This window comes from Miniopterus schreibersii, assembly GCF_964146895.1.
Source record: "Miniopterus schreibersii genome assembly, chromosome: 10".
NCBI classification, from domain to species: Eukaryota; Metazoa; Chordata; class Mammalia; order Chiroptera; family Miniopteridae; genus Miniopterus; species Miniopterus schreibersii.
The window spans coordinates 72,972,828-72,991,826 of record NC_138110.1 but is presented as its reverse complement, the minus strand read 5'-3'; positions in this window follow the sequence as shown (position 1 = coordinate 72,991,826).

Genomic DNA, 18,999 nt, shown 5'->3' with positions numbered 1-18,999 from the left:
TATGCAAATTTGGGTATCACATAGCTAAGCAGAGTGATCAGCTCTAAGAAAAATAATAGCAATAATAATGAACACTTATGCTCTACATATATTAACTCATGCAACTTTCACAGCAACCTTTTAATGTAGATATCCTATAATTATCCTCACTTCACAGGCAAGGAAACTGAGGCCCATGTGCGCAAAGGTAGAGAGTACCGAAGCTGGGGGTGATGGAACTATTATATATCTTGATTGTAGTGGGGGTTACTCATAAAACCATACCTAGGAAGGGTGAATTTTGCTGTATGTAAATTAAAAAGTGAGAAACAATATAAACATAACAGTCTTTTTTCATAGTGATTTTAAGTTGTGAAATACTCTGTAAGGCAAAGAACATGAATTTCTTAGCTAGTTCTGATACACATAGTGGCTCACAAATCACTTGACTTCTGTGTGCCTCAGTGTTCTCATTTGTAAAACGGGGCAATAATACTCACATCACAGATTTCTTGCAAAACTTACAATTCATCTGTGTGAAACAACCAACATGAGGCCTGGCTCTTTTTAAGTATCAGCATGGTAGCTTCCTATTAAGGGGCAACAACTGCTTTAACTGCAAGCACTGTCTTCACCCTTCTGTCTGCTTTACCTACTTTATTGTCATATAAGTGAGGACAAATACTGACAGTACAACTGGCCTACAGTACAAGGACACTTCCTAATACCACCTGCCACTTGGGACTTCCTTCATTTCAGTATGTCCCCTCTTTTCCTTCCTCCCCCCCTTCTTCATTACTCTTTTGTCCCCCCTCTTCTTCCTTCTTTCACCCCTCTTTTCCTGAGCTCTATTCCAATGTAAATAGAAAGATAAGTTCATCCAATTTGGGGGATTTTGTAAAAGCATCACAGGCATACCCCTTATGAAAGCTGCTGTGAAAGCTGCTGTGTCCACCTGAATGCCCTTGGCACCCGCCTCTTCCATGCATGCATTGGGGGCCTGGGGCACCCTACAGGCTTTCTCTGGCATGCTCCGTGCACCCACAGGACTGTGTGGAAGTGCTGGGGACACACTCAGGAGCAGCCATCAGCCGAGAGAGAAATGAGAGTTGGGAGGATAAGTGCCCCAGTCTCCTTGCCTCTTGGATATGTCAATTCTGAGGCATGTTCTCCACCATCTCCCAGATGTCCCCCACAGGACTGAGCCTTGGTCACCCACTGGGGAAGCGACCCGGTGCATTGGAATCCTTATCTCAAGTTCTGCTGGGGGACATGAGCCACTCAACTGAGATACCATCCAAACCCACCCAACACCTTCGACCTCAGAGCGGTCCCTCCCTGTCAAGATCTTAAGAGTCAGGAACCAGGCAGGCCATGCTAGAAAGAGAAGAGAGGGAGTGCAGATCTGCTTACGGGAGACCTGCTACCAGTTTTCTTTGTTTCAAATAGAAAACCTGATTATGGTCATAACTCACTGGGTATTATTAAATCTTTCTGGCTCTTGCTGCCACAGGCATTTGTCACCCAGCATTATCTCTTTATTACTTAACTATACGCTTTTCCCATTTCTCAAAAGACATAGCAACAGTTCTGCAAACAATAGAGACACAATTGGCTGATAGGGGATATATATGGGGGGGGGTACCAAGAGCTTACCAGCAAAGAGTTGTTAAAACATCTCCCTGGTACAGTTAAGAAAGAAAACCAACAAATTGATCCATTTCAGCTGATGCGAGGCAGGGAATAGGGGGAAGAAGGGAGAGATTCCTCGGGGACATTCTCATTCCTCTGTTCCCCGGCTCTGCAGCCATTAGATGCCAACCACGGGCGCCTGGTCTCCATTTATCCCCTTAGTGTTTTCCGCCAGCCAACATTCTGGCCTGAAATTGGAAAGCTGAGAGAGGTGATTTTTCTTTCTCTTTCAGGAAACTTAACACTAATGGTCTAATTTAAGTGACAAACATTCCTCATGATAAAAATAAGGCCCAAAGCTCCAGCACCGGGTACACATGGCTTTCAATTTATCTAAACCCTTTATAACAGCAGGAACTTAAGGGTAGAGCAAGCAAGGACTTCTACTAAGTGTGTTCATAATGAATTTTTAAGATTTCTATTTTTAAAAATACAGAAAGCCCACAAAAATTTAAGTAAAACCATTCATTAGTCCCCCCACTTAAAAATGTATGTAAAATTAGAAATAAAATTAATTCCTCCCTTCTACCCTCCAGCCACACCCCACTCCAGAGGAGACCAAGTTCTTGCTTAAAGGAGCTTACTGGCTAATGCAGCCAGTAAGTGCAGTCACCCACTGGCACCAACCTATCTTTAGTAAAAGTCACACATTGTTTTGTGTGGTTTCCCTAAAAGCTGATCTGGAGGCAGGATTATAATGCAAGGAATGTATTTGTGGGTCGATCCCAGAAAATGCTCGTAAGTAGAAAAATGAAAGAGGGAAGAGATATAAGCCAATAAAGGATGAGCCACCAAGTTCAATGTGTGTCTGTTTTTCGCATCATCAAGCAACGAACTTAATTCTGACACTATCTACGGATCTATAGCCTCAGATCCCACACGTTAAGGGCTCTGTCCCACAGGACTGCCCTCTCTGCCTTCAGATGCCGTTCACGAGTCCAGGTTGGCACCTGTGTTTCTGACCCACTCCTGCTCAGCTTCCATTCACTTGCTAGACCAGTTCACAGAACTTAGAGACACATTGTACTTACTAATCAATTTTGTCTGAGCGAAACACACAATTTTAAAATTTCTGGTAGCCACATTTTAAAAAGTATAAACAGGCAAATTATGTTATAATAATATATTTCTTTTATGATACTAAGTCTTTGAGATCTCCATTAGGACTAGCTACATTTCAACAGAGTGCCTACGCTATGGCTACTGCATCAGATAGCACAGTTATAGATCACAAGAACAAGCCGTGCTTTAGATATGGCTGATCCCAAAGTAGAAACAGCCTGAGTCCCTGAATATTATGGAACTGACCCCCCAGCAGTGCGTAGCTTACCTCTACTTTTGGTTCTTGGCCCCTTGTAGCAGAACCTAATTCCTATAGATCCCTATATTGTGTTTTACCACGTGTCCTGTTCAGCTCCTAGCCCTGATCTGAAGTGAGCTTGCTGGGCAAAGCAAAGCAGCTCTGCAGTGCTAAGCAGGACAAATTCACAGAGCTGGTGCCCTGGAGACCCACATCAAGGTTCTGTTTGGCCTTCCCAGTGTTTGCTCAAAATTTAAAAATCAGCAATAACCTAGGCTTTCAGCTTCTTTCAAAATATCAGATGAACTGGCAATGCTAAGCCAGCATTACTGGCTGAGGAGGGGGTCGAGGTGGCCCCTTCAGACAGGGCCTATATTCTCCATTTGCCACAGCCCCCTGCTCCCCCCCCCCTTGTTTTTAAACTATGGGTATACCTCACTCAAAGATGGTTATTAGATACCGGATGTGACTTAATCGAGTCCCTCCATTCCCCACTCCTTTGAGTACTACAGATCATTATTTTCAGCCAAATGGGAGCTGCGTCCCTGAGAGGTTGTATGCCCTTTCCCATTAAGGTAAGCTCATAGCCAATGATTGGCTGGCACAGGTTCAGAAAAGCCTGGCCTCCTTGCTTTAAGGTGGGGCAACTTTCGGTGCAGTTCACACCCCAGAGCTCCCTGTGGTAACAGGCTGGAGCTCCACTCCAGCTGAGGCCATCTCCTAGCTCAGCTTCTTTCCCTCCTCTCTCCTGCATCTCTCACTCTCCTGAGAGTGCTCCTGCAGCAAAGCAAATGCACCAAAGTTCCTGAACCAGGCTCAGCTTTTAGGAACAAGCCCTTGTAAAAATGTGAGTTCTCAACTTAAGGATTAAAGGAAGACCTGATGTGTGCTGAAACAGTTATGGTAGAACTTCTCCACCAAGCTACCCAGAAGAGGCATGCTTCAAGTAGTTAGAGCCAAACTTCAGAGATCAATACAGACTGTCAGATTGATGAACATCATAAGGAACCCAGAATGCATTCCTGCAGTGGTCTGCAGGAGTTATTGTTCTGAGAATGCCCATGATTCTTTGTGCCATACACCATGGGCTCACTTATCTCCTAATTATTGCTTAACTAGACTTGGGTGTCCTTCCTCTGTCATCAGGAAAGCAAACAGCTCATCCACAGTCAACACTAGGAGCAACATGACCCCCAACTGCTGCCAGGAAGGGCCAGCCCATGGAGGGGGTGCCTTCCTTGATATTTGCCTTAGCAGAAGAATTTAATTTCTGCGCACAGAATGGCTAGCTCATTATTTTAGACTAATTAGGTAATGCTCCATCCTCACACACTGCTGGAAATGACTGAATCTCCAAGAGCATGCATATGGCATCCATGAAGTTTCTCAAAGAACCTACCGAGAGGAATGGCATTGGCTGAGAGCCTCCAGCTGCTGCAAGCGTTCATGCTGAGGCCATGCTGCTGCCAGCAAATGATGACACATGGTGATGGTATTAGACCCATGTTATTTCTGCCAGGATTCTCCTAATGGGCAACCCTTGCTCACAGGCTCCCCATTGGCCAGGTTGCTACTTTCTTGGAGCTGCACTGTAGTCTGAGGCCGGCCCACCCAATCCCCACCCCTCCTCCCTCCGTCGTGTCACAGAGCTCAGGCCTGGATCTGCTCTGAAGACCGTCCTATTCCTGTTTCCTCTCCCTTTATCCTTCAAAGGCATTTCCCCCAGGAAATTCCTTGTACTTCCCACTCCATCCTGGCATCTGCTTCTCATACAACCCAAGCTGACATGTTGGATTTCAGCCCTGAGGTCTGATTTGTAAAGCTGTGGGTAGAAAGTGAAGATCAAGCACAAACAAGACATTACAATGGAATCCAAGGTAGCAGCACTTAAAATTGTGGCAAACTTTTGTTAATTGGCATAGAAAGTTGTTTATGATAAGGTAAATGAAAGAATTATGAAACAGTAAGCAGTGTGCATTACACATTTATTTATTTTTAAATGTGCATATAGAAAAAGCTTAGGTGGTTCTGTATCAAAATGTTAAGACTGGTTTGCAGGAATTTTGTTTTTATCTTTTTTGAACATTTTCATTTTCAGATTATCTCATGATAAAAATTGAGCTCAGTATTAGCTAGGCCTTAAAGCTGTTAAATTCTAAGGATTCTGGGATATGGCAGACACTAACAGTAGCCTCTTAATAGCCATTCTCTTATTTTTCCTTGTTAAAAAAAATCCTGATTTTGTTTGGGCACCAGGGTGTCTGGTTACAAACCATAAGTCCCGGCCCTTCTTGCAGCTAGGAGGAGGGTGATTCCATTAGCAGGCACCTTTGTCCTTCACCCGTAACCATCTCTGGATAGGAGATGGGATGTGGAGACAAACAGCCACCGTAGGACCAGGAAATGAACAGAGACCATATATTAAAGGTGTTGGAGCAAAAATCTTGAAATATCAGTTGCTGGAGGCATTATCAAATCACTGGAATGGGCCTCCTTCAAAATTCTTGGTATGTGAGAAAAACAAATCTCCTAATCTGTTTAAACCACTGTTTGGGTGGTTTTGTAGTAGGTAGTTAGATAGGCATGAGCCGAGTAAGGACCATAGGCCAGGTGCAGAAGGTCACCAAGGCAGAGAGCCTCGGGTGCCTAGCAACCGGACAAACTATAAGCCCTTGCATGACCATGCCCTTAAGCATTAACCCCTGGAGATGACATCTAGGCCTCAGTTGTATTTTAGCCTCAGGCCCAGAGAAGCAGCAAAATCAGATGGAGAGACACCAAGGCTGACATCAGCACCAGCTGCACTGACTAATGACCCCCTGCCCAGGCACCGACCAATCAAGGGAGACCAGGACTGTGAGGGGGCACACCTGGAAAACTGATGAATATTCTATTGAGATCCTCCCCTAATCCCTCCAGATAAAAGCCCTTAAGACAGGGACTCCACCCATACATGCTTTCTCTTTCTTTTTCCAGAGCATGCCCTGACATTTCCTCCCTCTTTAATCTCTCTCTCTCTCTCTCTCTCTCTCTCTCCCTCTCTCCCCCTCCCTCCCGTCTCCTAAGCTCCAAAGGCCCTTCTTTTGCCTCTGTAACTCATTTCCTGAGCCCATTTCTTCTACGGCTCACTTCATCTACCTCTGTGACTTTCTAAATAAACTTTCTCTTATAGCTTGAGTCTTGGCTTTGAAGTCTTTCTTAACCAGAATTCAAATATCGAGGTTGCTGAACTGAGGTCTAACACCTGGTGCTCTTTCGTCGCCAACGGTTTCTGTAACTTGCAGCTCAACAGAATCCTCAGTGGTGCAAACAGAGAATGAGTCTAAACCCTACACTGTGTATGGGCAGAAAGTGGGTAAGTAAAAGGCAATTATACAATGGTGCTATTAATAGTATGTAGGGAGTAACCTAGTTTTCTGGGCACATATTTCAAGGACAACCCATAAGCGCCTGGGGATCCGAAAGGATTTTCTAGAGGAGACAACATTTGGGTTGAGTCATGAAAAGCAAGTAAGGATTAGGGAGACAAAAGGAGGTGGAGAGTATAAATGGTTCTGGGGAGAGGCAGCTTACAAGGCCTGGAGCAGAGAATGGCAGTAGGGTAGAAAGAGGACAGGGATTATAGAAGATGGGGTTTGGGGTGCAAATTGTAATGCTGTGACCAAAGTAAGAAGCCAGATTTTCATCCTTAGGACAATTGAGCGGTCCATTTGCACGTCAGTATATTTTACGACTCCGGTGAAGGATGGATGGGGAGAAGAGGCTTGGGCGAAGAGCTACCGACTCTGTCACACAGGAGAAAGGAGGTGGCAGCCAAGAGCCTCAGAGGACAGACAGAGTCCCTAGGAAGGGGAAAGGGTCTGAAAGGGAGCAGAAGTCATACCATATCCAAGCCCTGAAGAGGAAGGGTGGTCCAAGAAGGAGAAGCGGTGATAGGGAAGCATTCTGGGAGTGGCCAGCCTGGGGCCAAGCCAGGGAGGGCTCAGTAGGGCCAGAGGTGAAGGGAACATCTGGGGACAATACTCTGTTCACTGGGTGGTACTTCTGAGGTTTCGTGGAAAGATAATGGCAGGGCAGGGGCAATGGGCATGTAGCTAAAGGAGGAGATGCCAAAACAATGTGAGCAGAGGGAAATGAAGGTGGACAGCCATGTTTGCTACTGATGGCAGGGATGTTAGGCACAAGGGATTTAGCTGGTTTCCAAGAGAATTCACCCTTGCCACCCCAGCCCAGAATCAACCACTCTACTAACAAATGCTTGGGACACCTACTATGTGCCCAGAAATTTGGGTTTTAACAAGCGTTCTTAGGACTTCTAATGCCCATTAAAGTTTGAGTCCCACTGGTCTATTTCTGTGTCTCTCTGATGTAAATGCGCATTCCTTGAGGTTCCTGCGAAGTGGAGATTCTGATTCTGGAGATCTGGTGAGGGTGGAGAGTGCCGCTCTACAAAGCTTCAGGGGCTGCTGCTGCTCATGGGCCACACTTTGAGTAGCAAGGGAACTCTCTAGGCAAGAGAAGCTGTTGTTGAGGCAATGGGGAAACAATTTCCATGTATAGAAGGAGATCGAATTGGCTGCTTTGGCCTACAGAGGCTAAGAGACAATTTAGTAACATTCTTCAAAGTGAGGCAGATAGTTAGAAAGGAAACGAAGGCCTCAAGCTCCCCTTTTCTGTCTGGGCTGGAACATCACCAATGTGACCATCACTGACCACTTGTTCACCCGCTTCCCCTTCCCCACTTTCCTGTAACTGAGATAAACAAAACCAGTCTCAACTGGATTCAGCAGCCATACCAGATTCGGCAGCCACACCGGATTCGGCAGCCTACAAGTGGCCAACAGGGCTATTATAATATCTTTATAATAAATTTGCATTATGGTTTGGGACTGCCCCGCCCCAACAAAGACATCGCTGTCTGGAGAGGAGGGACCCGACCCCATGGGCATATCTGGTTCTCCAAGGCTGCCTGGTCTCACTCCTCGAGTGGGTACTATCACTTTAATGAATGTACTTTGCTTTGCTAAATCCTTCTGTCATGCTCTCAAGTCGTTTCTTAGGCTGTGACAAGAACCTGGACCCTGATATTTGGTTGAGGCCTCCCTTGGCCTCCCTGGGTGCCACCCAGCATCAAAAGGACATTGTTTTAATTTTCTTTTTTATTGATGTCTAGGCAATATAAAAATGGCAGCTTTGAAGTAGGCATGATTTAGGATAGACTGCTTTCCTCTTGGCCTAGGTAATGAAGTCCTAAGAGGGAGCTGGTCCCGACGTTTCTGCCAACTTAGAATTTCCAGAGAGGTTTTCCTCTCTGTACCACTCTGCCAGCATCTAGAGGCTCGGCTGCATTAAGTCTGGATGTGACATGCTGGAGGGAAGGCAGGGCAAGGGGAAGGGTAGAGTGAGTTTATTGAAAATGTTGGAGAAGTGATGGAGTTTTAAGTAACAGCCAAAGGAAACCAGAGTCAATAGCTCTGGCTTCTCTCAGTTCCTCGAGGAGAAGAGCCGTGCTGGGGTGGGGAAGGGCTAGAGTTCAGGTCATAAATGCCATTCATCCAACTTGACTGTCAGCTGAACTTGGCAAAGGCAAGTGGGAGCTGAAAGTCTTCAGATCCATTTAGACTGTTAGGTGTAGGCCAGCAGGACAGACAATGGTCCCTAGGAACCACCTCACAGCCTCAGGCCAGTGAAAGAAAGATTTGGGTAAAGACCATCCCTTTCTAGCCTCCACCTTCACCCACATCTCTGTCTGCCATTGGGCAAAGCTTTCCCAGCTAGAAACTCTTTCCCAACTAGGAAATCCATTGAGGAAATGCTTATACCCACATTTCCCACAGTTCAAAGAGAGACAGCATGAGTAGTGGTTAAATTTGCCAGGCTTTGGAATCAGAGTCTCAGTTTGAATACAAACTCCATTATTTAGTAGCTGTGTGTCCTTGGGCAAGTTACTTTACATCTCTGTACTTCAGTTTCTTCAAACAGCTCTGTTTGTTCTCTCCCTTTTACCAGGCTATGGGCTAAGCACAGTGACTGCATTTTGCTCAGTTTTGCCTTCTGGTGGCAACTGATTGAGAAGTTTAAGGCGTCTAACTGTCCATTTTAAGATTTAAGTTGGGAGCTCCAGGCAGTGCCTCTGAGAGTCTAGACAGAGAGAGGAATGGCTGTGTGCTTGTGGCGGTTGTGCTAGGAAGGCTTTGGAGAAGAGGTGATTCAGCCTAGGATGGCATAATCATACATTGCAGAGGAGCTGACAACTATAGGGGCTCAAATGATGTCACCAGGCTTCAGCCCCCTTCTCTGTACCTCTGAGCCCAGCTGGCCCCCAGGATTGGCTCCATCTCCAGGTAAGTTTTCCTCATCATGACCAGATGGAGCCTTCAGGCAACTCCAACTGAGTTTCCTTTTTTAATAATTATATCAAAGGTCCCAGAATTGAGCCCTTCCTGGGCTGTGATTGGTTCATGCATCAGTACCTCTGGCCAGGGTCTGCTTGTATTGGCTAGTCCAGAGTCACTTGCTCAGCCGGGCTGCTGAATGGGGATGGGACAGCTCTACCTAGTCTAAGCGGGCTGAGGTTGGGGAAAGGGCAGCGTCCCAAGGAAATGAGGTGTTGGGACCAGAAGCAGCAGGAATGTACTTTGTAGAGCAAAACAACAGATGATGACCCTCAGAGCATCCAGCCCAGAGCCCTTGACTCCCTGACTCTACTCACACCCCATTTTCCTTACCACGGGAGCTGGCCGTGGGCTGACTCCATGCCCCTCACGTCTTTCAGTGGCCCCTCTGATTCCTGAGCTCAGCCCATAGGATGTAGCAAGATTCAGGGACGACCAGAAAGAGTAAGTGATTCCACACATGGAGCAGCCCGGCCCCTACTTGGCTTAACTTGGGTCTTACAGCCAACACTCATTACATTGCTTCTATGAGAAATTACATCGTGAGTTCCACATGTACAGACAATGAAAGGCCAGCCAAGAACCTCTTGAAACAGGGAAGTGATATGATCAGACTTCTGTTATTTTATGTATAAAAGTGATGAATTTTCACAAAAACACCATTTTCACATACCCAGCTCCCGGATCAAGAAACGGGATAAAACCAACCCCCAGAAGTGCCTCAGGTCTTTTTTCAGCCACTGGCCCACCATTATCATGACTTGTCTGCCCCTACTCCTTTGGGTGTTTCTTTTGGTTTGTTTTTTGGGTTTTTTTTCTTGTTGTTGTTTTGTTTTTACGTAAAGATGAATATGTAGTACTCATTTGTGTCTTCTGTATTTTGCTCGACAGTCCATGTGCGAGATCCTTCCTCGTTGCTGTGTACGGTGGTAGTTGGTCACTCACTGAACTGTCTCTAAGGAAAATGTGACAAAGATTTGAATGAGTGTATCATGAAACTCAGTTCCTTCCTTGGCTTTACAGTCCTGGTACATATAATTAACCAAGAACCTTGGCTCCTTGCCCTTCACCAAATTGAAATGGGTGGGGGCTGGCTCACCCCACTCTCTCCTAAGACTATTCACTTCTCAGGTCGCTTACAGTGTTCCCCTAAGTGCAAGTTCTCTTGTAAGTCTGTGTGGGCACATCGCCCACGTGTGTGTGTGTGAGTGTGTGCATGTGTGTTGGCAGGGTGGGAGGGGAAGAGAGCTCAGTGGGGTTTGCCCAGCCTGCGCCTCATTCGGGCGGGTGGCAGGTGAGGCTGACGGGCTGCCCGAGAGAGAGGGGCCAAGCTTGCAGGGTGCACAGCCACGATGGACAGAATGGGAAGTGGAGCAGGGATAGAGTGGCAGGGTGTGAATGATGCAGGCAGGGCTCAGGCTGTCCCGGTAATGAAGGGACCACCCTCGGAGGAGACCTAGGTCATTACTGTCATTCCAACTGCCAGCTTCTCGAATGCTTAGGAAGCCTGCAAATCCCAAAGCAATCCATCCTCTATTTCTGCTGGAAGAAAAATGAGAAACCATACACTGGGAGGAATAAGTAGTCCCTGCCTGTCGTCTTAAAAATACATCAAGACCCTGCCGAGATTATGCTTTCAACCCAAGGCCTTCAGATACTCGTGTCGGGAGGCTTCTGCTGCCAAGGTCCACGCTGCCTGACAGCTCCCCATAAAATTCCTGAAGGGAGAGGTTATGTTACTAGTAAAACCCACCCTCGGAGTGCCTCCTGGTTGAGTTTGGTCCTAGGAGTCCTTTATTCTGTCCCTCACCTATTCAGAGGTTAATAAGCTCGTATTTCCAAGGGCAGCCCTAGGTGTAAAGAGAGCTGGCTCTTTCCCCTCTCCACCTAGAATGAAGGTTTGTTCTCTTAAGTTGACAGTAAAAATGTTTTGAGACTTGACCTGATATTTGCAAGGACCCTGGTGTAAATCCTGTAGGGCTGAGTGCCTTGTGGGCAGTGGTAAACCAGGAGGACTGGAAAGATGGTGACTCCTTGCCTCAAAAGTATACATTAACTTTCTCTTTGCGGGCAAACAATCTACTGCTTTGCCATATTTCTCCCCCTCCCTCTACCTCCCCTCTCCCCACCCTTTCCCTTTTTCCTATTCTCCCTCCCCCTCTGTCTCCCTCTCTCCGTGAGTTTCCTTGTCGATGAGTCCGATTATCTACTATATTGGCCGGGTAGCCTGTGGTTTAGAAAGAACACCCTCCAGTAGCCTTAGATTACTGATTGGGAACCAAGACCCTGAGAAGCAGAAGTAGAAGGGTCTGTCCCAAGAGTACTTGCATTTCAACAGGTGGAGATCAGCACACACCTCACACTTCTAGCTATGTAGGGGCAGAATTGGGACTAGAGCATTTCATATGTCATTGTCTCACCCCTCCTAAACGGAAAGATCTCTTTTCTGTTTACTTCTCAGCAGCCTCCTGGCGAGAGTTCTCTGATGTCTTCTTTCTGGGATCTAAGTCACTGTCTCCTTCTAGCCTCCATGAATATTTTCCTGATGATGTCAAGGCCTATTCTCAAGAAAAATCTGGTATAAGAACCACACGAGGCTGTTATTACTGGCTGCTGATGGGCAATGTGGAGTCCCAGTCCCAAGAGTATTTGCATTTCCCCAGGTGGAGACAAGCACACACCTTGAATGGGCACTCCTGGGGTTTATAGTGTTCTGGCTTCTTGCATCATAAGGGATCGGCTTGCATCCGATAATTATTGATGTAATCAGAAATAATGATAAAAATAACGTTCTTGGGCTAATGTCTCATTCTGCATTCAAATCATCTGACACATCTTACATTCAGAGTCTCCAACAAGGCTGTGCAATTTCTAAAAGCAAGCATGAGATTATTTTTATTTCTTGGGTGCACTGTCCCAAAGGGAACTAAAAACAGAAAAGATAAGCAAAACTGTACACTTAATTTCTGAACACCCATCCTGCGGCCACCTTCAGCTGCTCTTCTGAGAGAAAATGAAGTATGGTGTGGTAAACAGCACAGGATCCCAAGGTCTGGCTCCGAGTAGCTGTGTGATCTTGAACTAGTAACTGTGCCTCAGTTTCTTTAATATAAAATGGCAATAACTTATTCCTACTTCAGAGAGTCCTCATGAGGTTTAAAAGTGATCAGCCTTGAAAAGTGCTTAGAACAGTGTTGGAAATATAAAAGGAATTCAATTAGTGTCAGCTAATTTTCAAAATGCCTGTACCTTTTAGAACATTACAGTTTTTTTGTGGGTATGCATCTTGCTATTTTCACACAGTGCAAGTGAAATACACACAATGCTTAGCAAACACTTGTTGGTTAAGTTGGTTGAGTTTAACACCCCCTTCAAGGGGTTGGTTTACACGTAAAATTGGAAAGGAGCAAGACAGGGGAAAATTTGTTTTTTTTAGACTTTACAGCACACATTCATGATCCAGAAATATATTTTGATTCATTCATGATTCATTTTATTCAAGTTTTTAGAAACAAAACTCAATTTAAAAGTCTATTAGGGAATCAGAGAAGTAAACAAATCTACTTTTCCCTCAAGTTATTTGATGCTGGAATAATATTTGTCTCAGAAAGTCTTTTATTGTAGCTAATGTTTGTGTGCCATTTTCTACTCATTACTGACCTCTCCACCCGCCCATCCATTCACCCACCAAAGTGTCATTGAGCTCCTACTGTGTGCCACTGTCAGCGCTTGGCAACAGGTCCATAGTGCTGCCTAAGCACATGCGTGTTTCAACATGCACGTTTCATAGCCTCCTGATGCTTACAACCTAATGAAAAGATAGACCAAAGAATCACACAAAGAAATGCAAAATTGCAACCAGTGCTCTGAAGAAAAACAGGCATAGTAATGGTTCCTGAAGAGCTAAGGCATATGTATATTTACATATGTGGATATAGGCATGTGTGTGTGTTCACACATGTTTATGCTTGCATACATGTATTTATATACGCAAATGTCCATGTGTTTTTAAATGTGGGATTCATGAATGTTATTGGTTAGCAGTTCCAATCTAAATCAAGCTACTATTTTTATGTAACATTGGTATAAAAATAGATGACCGGTCCTGGCTGGGTGGCTCAGTTGGTTGGAGCATCGTCTCATACACCAAAAGGTTGCGGGTTCAATTCCTGGTCAGGCCACATACCTAGGTTACGGGTATGATCCTCATTCGGGACATGTATGGGAGGCAACTGACCCATGTTTCTCTTTCTAAAAAATCAATAAAAATATATCCTTGGGTGAAGATTTAAAAAAAAAAGGTGACCACTCTTTCTTTGTGTGAATTCTCTTGCTCCTTTCCAACTATTAATAATAGCTAACGTCTGTTGAGCACTAACAAATGCTGTGTTAAAAGCTTGAATATTCCCCCAAACACTGTGAGGCAGAAACGGCCAGCATCCCCGTTTCCAGATGAGGGATGGCAGCGAGCTCGGTGCCTTGTCCTAGGCCGGCATGGCAGCTGGCTTCTTCAGCCCTCTGCTCCTGTCTGTCCTTCTCAGGCACGGGAGAGAAATAGAGCCCGAGGAAGGCACAGGAGTGGGGGGCCTATACGGAGACGCAGGGAGCAAGGGGGTGGTGAAGGGTCTGTGCCACAAGAGTGAGCCTGGGAGAGCCGAGGCTGGGCTCTTACTGGTTCCAGGCGGCCCCTGGCTCGCCCTGAGCCAGTCTGACTGCTGCGGCCGCTTCCACAGCCTCTTCTGTTTGGATGTCGCTCATCTCAGGCCCCTTGTCAGAGTTTCAGGTATGAGCGGCCAGCTGTCTTCTGGACCCCTCTACCTAAGGCTGCCCATCCCTTCAAGCTCAGGAGGACGACACCATCATCTCCCTCTGCCCATCTTCTATTTCTCTCCTGTTCTCTCATCATCATTTATGGCATGAATTTCAGACTAATCTTCAACTTCCCCACCTCCAATATTAAGTGAGTTGATCCCATTAACCCCAAGATCCTTCAGTCCTCTGTTTCTTATCTAATGATGGTGTGGCTCCCAGAGTCCCCGTGGAGACCTGTCTTTCCCCGCTGACATTTCTTGTCCTCTCATGCTCAGTAACGTCGGTCCCTGCATTACGACCCATGTGTGTGGCTCTTACCCCTCAGCTTAGGTGTTGAGAGTCACTTCCCTGTTTGAAATGTAAATGGATCTGGCCACACAGAGGGTCCCAAGGGATTTCTGTGACAGGAAAGCATCAAATTTCTTCTTTGGGAATAGATGCCGGTATCTGCAGATGTGCCACTCTTTGAAAATTGAACTTGGCAATTCCTCAAAAGCTCTTGGATCTTCCCCAGCTAGCAGGCCCTCCAAAGAAGCTGGTTTCCGACCGCCCTGAAGTAATCCGTGAGGGAAGCCAGCTGCTCAGAAAACCCAAAGCCAGTTTTTCAGGGGCCTGTGCCAGGCTCCGCTTCTGCGCAGTGCATGTCCCAGGCCGTGTGGGCGCAGGGCTGCATGTATTTGCCTGTGTGGGTGCGCAGGAGCATCTAAAGTTTCCAGGGCAGTGGGGTAGGGGAAGGGTGTCCAGCCAAAGAGATGGGATGAAACTATTAAAAAGTGCTAGTGATTGCGGCACTTTGTGAAGACTGGATTTAAAAGACAACTGACTTCCAGGTCAGCCCCAAATATGAGTGACCATTAGCATTTGTGAAGAGCCCAACGGGTTTAAAAGTCTTTCAAATATTATCTCCTTTAGTCCTTAGAAAGATCTCTAGAGGAGCTTCTATTATCCCACCAGGTACCTCTCCTTCAGAGGATCTGTCACAATGACAATTGTGCGTTTGTTTGTAGTTTTTTAATGCCTGTCTTCCCTATTAAACCTTAAGACTACGAGGACAAATCTTGTCTCCATTCAGCATCTATACCCAAGGCCTACAGCAATGCCCTGCCATGTAATAGGTGCTCAATTAAAATTCAGTGAATGAAGAAATGCAGTAAGCAAATGAATGGCCATATGATGAAGGTATTTATATGATAGTTGTGTAAAAAATTTTACCAAAGGTAAAATTCATCACAGTGTAGAGTCAGCAATCTGATACCTGAAAACTAGTTAGTAGGCCTAGTGACAGGCTGCTGTTGAGTACAGCGGGATCAGGGGTCAGGACATTGATGACAAGGCCTCCTGGGTTAGCAGGGGGGGGAGTGTAAGAGTGAGGCTACTGAGGGCTCTCCTGGGATCCCTGCTGTGGCCTGGCCACAGGAGCCCACTGACCCGGGCATGCCTTAGTGATGGTGGGTAAGAAATGCACCCGGGGACCCGATGTGCCTCAACATTAATATATTCTCGACCTGTTTGAGCAAACACTTGCCCTCATTGTACCCACATGTCTGAGTGTTTCATTTCTGCTGACCCCTGAGGGAAGGGAGGTCCCTGTCTCCCTAAACGGCTTCCTGCCCGTTCCCAGGGTGCCTGGGTCTGTGCTCTCCAACAGCTCTGCGGAGCCAATGGATGATTACAGCACCATCTTTTTCAAAAGGCACCTAGAAAAATCATCTCCCTGGCAAAGTGTTCGAGGAGATTGGAGGCTGGCTGTGGCAATGAGCTGATCTGTAACTGTGACAGGCTAATACTGTTCTTTGTGCGGCAACAGGCTTCAAGCATGAAAGGGCTCTGAAAACAATCTCTTTAAAAAAGATGAAGCACAGATAATGGTTTTATTTTGTCTGTACCAAATAGGAAATCACATCCCAGACCCTTTCAGTCACTCTGCAATGTGATTACCCCACTCCATCGAGGCTGCTCATAACCTCCGACAGAGACCAGAGGACCTCCCTGATGGCATTTATTTCAGGGACATGGGCATACCTGCTATTCGTGTGACCTCGGAGAGAAAACACTCGCAAGCTGAGAAGTGTCCACAGAAGCCATCCCTCTAGGTGCCTGTGTGTGGGAGTGTAGCTGACATCTTGTTGCTGGAATTAGATTAATTTTTAAAAATTGGTGAATGGGACAAAATGCGAAACCCCTTCCTCCTAACCCTCTCCTCTCCTCGCCACTCTCTCCTCTATTCAAGTTCTGCCTGGTCCCAGGACAAATGTCACTCTCCGTAATCAGCAAAGGAAGAAGGGACTGGGTGCCCCACTCTGGAACCTCACTGGTGTCTGATCTTTGTTTAGGGAGCCTACGTGGCTGGAATCTGGCTGACCATCCAGCAGGTGTTTGACGACGGTGGCATCTACAACCTGAAGTGCTTGACGTCATGGAGGGTGTCTGCCCTGTTACAAGTGTCTGCAGACAGGCTACTCACCTGTCGCATCGGGACCCCATTCTCTCATCAATGGGTACGAATGAGTACTGGTTTGTCTGTGGAGACTGATTACACTTTTCCAGCTGCTGTAAACGTCACACCTCCTTGGCTGATGCGTCTGCATGTGTGGCTGCTGCCGACAACGCCCAGGCCAAGGTTGGAGCAAAGGAAGAGTGTGAGCAGCGGGGAGAGGAGCTGGGATTTGATCTCTGCCTCATCACCAAAAAGCAACCGACTCAGCCAGCTTTATTTGTGAAACAAAGAAATAAAGGCTTACTGCTCTTTCAAAGATCTGCATAGAAACAAAAACAATGAACAAAGCCAAAGTGTGAAAAGCTACTTATAATGAATGCTACTGCAAGTGCTAATTTCCTCGATTTCGAATTTCTACAGATTAACAAGGAAATGATTCAATGAACAAATGGGCAAGTGGTGGAAACAGTTCAGAGATACAGAAACATGAATGGCTCCCAGGCAATGGAAAATGCACCCAACTTCTCTAAACAGAAGAGAAAGTTCCATTGAGTCCAATTAAGACAATTTGGGATACTGTATTTTAGCTCTCATATGGTAAAGAACAAAAAAATAAAAAAAACTGAGCACACTTGGCGCTGTGGAGGGTGTGGGGAAACAGGCTGGCTCATATGTCAGTACAGGTGTGAGTTGTTACCTTGTCAACGGATGGCAATTGATAAAATAAATGAAAGTGAAAATGCACATACACTGTGATCAGGAAGTCTAGAAAGCTTCCCACAGAGTCTGAAATGGACTGTTCACAAGCTTTACTTCAGCATCACCTCTACTAGGAGCAAAAGGACCGGCAATTCTGGGACAGAAACCGATTATTGTACCTCAATCACCATTCCACCCTCCTTCCCTCGCAATAGAACCCCCAATTTTTTTTTTTTAAAATATGTTTTTGTTGATTTCAGAGAAAGGAAGGGAGAGGCAGAGGGGGAGAGAGAAACATCATGAGAGAGAGTCATTGGCCAGCTGCCTCCTGCACGCCCCCGACTGGGGATCGAGCCTGCAACCCGGGCATGTGCCCTGACAGGGAATCAAACCATTACCTCCAGGTTCACGGGCCGATGCTCAACCGCTGAGCAACATCGGCCAGGCAGAGAGCCCCCCAAATTTAACAGGCTCCCTAGATTATGACGACATTCCATACCCTCTCTTGCAGCTAGGTGTGGCTTTGTGACTAGGTTTTGGAAAATGGGATACAACTGAAAGGGAATTGTGAGCTGGAAAGTGTCCTTCCTGAGGTGAGGGGCAATGTGTCCATCTTTCTCGAGGCTGGAATGCAGAATTGAAGGCTGGTGCTTAAACAGCCACCTTCAAGCACAGGGAAATTCAGACGCTAAGAACAGAGGAACAATAGGAGAGAAGGCTCTTTAGTCTCTGAGGCTGTAGCTACCAGCACGAACCCTGAGCCACGAAATGCCATGCATCTTTTTCATGGTACACGCTTCTGTCTCATTTAGGCCACAAAGCCATTATTTTACATACTTTAAAAAGACTGTGGTAAAATAAATCATAGTATATATACACAACATGTAACATTAAGCAACTCTTAGAAAGATTGAGGTGAATCTAGTGAAGCCCATGCAGATATACTGAGATGAAATGCTTTATAGGATGTATGTTTTATGTGAAAAAAGCTAGGTGCAAAAAGGTTTTATAGCTTGTTACCGTTTCTGCAAAGAGTAAAAATAGATCGTATATTTATTGATGTGTCGAATGTGTCTTTCTGGATGGGCACAAGACACTGGTGACCGCAGTAGTTCTTTCGGGGCCTGGGACTCGGGGAACTGGGGAGCGAATGAAAGGGACTTCTAGCGCTGTGTCCTTTTGTCCTTTTAAACTTATTCTCTGTGTGCATTTATCTATTTAAAGTAGGAAAAGTGAAAAGATACGGCTGAAGCTGTCTGGTGCGTTCCTCTCTTTGGGGGTGAGGCAGAAAGATGGAAATAGCGAGGCTGGGGGTGTGGAGGGACATGCGCAGCCTGTAGGAGGTGCACATAGATCAGCCTAGTGGCCGCCTGCACCGCCTTAGAGGCAGATGGGGCAGCCGGATGCGAATGAATAAGGCATTAGCGCTGAGATCAGAGAGGCTGAAAGCAGGCCAGGGAGGCTCACCGTGACAAGTCCGAGAGGACCAGGCTCTGGCTACCTTCAAGCCACCTTCAAGCACCATTTTTCGGGCTTGTGCGTTCTGCAGAGTCAGAAAAATCAGCAGCGGTTACTTCCAGAGAATGGCAATGTGCGGCCCTGTGCTAGTGGGGGCGGAGCAGGAAAGCGGCTGAATTCTCTAGCAATCCCGAGTGTGACAATTTGTTTATCGCAATGAAGCATTT